This window comes from Myotis davidii, unplaced genomic scaffold (genome assembly GCF_000327345.1).
Source record: "Myotis davidii unplaced genomic scaffold, ASM32734v1 scaffold247, whole genome shotgun sequence".
Lineage (NCBI taxonomy): Eukaryota > Metazoa > Chordata > Mammalia > Chiroptera > Vespertilionidae > Myotis > Myotis davidii.
This window is the reverse complement of record NW_006299593.1, coordinates 1,908,361-1,909,513: the sequence shown is the minus strand read 5'-3', so window position 1 is coordinate 1,909,513 and position 1,153 is coordinate 1,908,361.

Here is a 1,153-nt window from a genome sequence, read left to right as displayed (position 1 = left end):
GCCTCAGAGGTCGCCGCCGCCAGAACAGCCTCGGCCTCCCGAACCGGAGCGTGAGCCACAGCGCCGAGGAGCGCCCCACCACTCGCCAGGTGGCCTCTTAAAGCGCACTGACTCCTCACCCCGCCCCCGAACCCAAGCTATTGGTTGCTTGGCACCGCCCTATTCATCTATTGGGCCGAAGAGGATGCCGCTCAGTCACCTAACAGGGCACGTGTGATGCTTATTGGCTTAAATGTGAAGTAGTTCCCGCCCACTCCCCCCGAAGTACCAGCTTCTGATTGGTATTAACATCTGTCTCTTTGCTCCCTCGGTTCTTTCCGTCCTGGATAGGCCTCGGGCCAAAGCGTTGGGCGTCCGGCGGGGAGGAGCCGCAGGAGCAGCACCTCTGCGTTTGTTGACCCAGGCTCCTGCTCCCGCTTCATCCCATTGGTCGGTCCCGCAGGCCCTCCCACAGGTTGCGCCACTCAGGATAACAGGAGGGGCGGGCCTCAGTGGGGTTTCCCCAGCTGTCAGTTTCCAGGGAAGGAGCTTTGAGTAAGGCGGGATAGGAGATGGCTCTGGCGGAAAATTGGGGAGTTGGGCCGTTTGAGGGAGTGGAAGGAAGCATTTATAGAAACACACCTAACTGCTGGAGTGTTTTTAAAAACATACAATCTGATTTCCCCCTGGATTTAGGGTGTCCAATTTTGCTTGCTAAGGACTTCTAATTTATTCATCAGGAAGCGGGGACTTCTTTATGGACGTCTTACGTTATACTTTTTTTGGTCTCTCCCCACCTCGCATGCTAACTATATACATAACACCAAGTAGAGGTTCGGTAAGTGATTGCACAATGAGTGGATAATTGATAAAAATGAAAACGATAGTTAATGTCAGATTAAATAACATAATAGTGCAACAGATGTTAAATATGTACTTCATATAAATAATATAAAGTAAATCCATGCATAACTAAATTCATTCAATCAACAAGTATTATTGAGCATATGCTCTGGTCTGTGCTCTGAGTAATTGATGTGAATAAAACAATGAAGATGGTACTTATTCTCTAGTGGAGGAAACTGACGATAAACAAGTAACTAATAAGTGCTAAAATGTCATCTTGTGATTAAGTATTACAAAGAAAAATAAAGCAAGGTAAAGAATGTTTGAG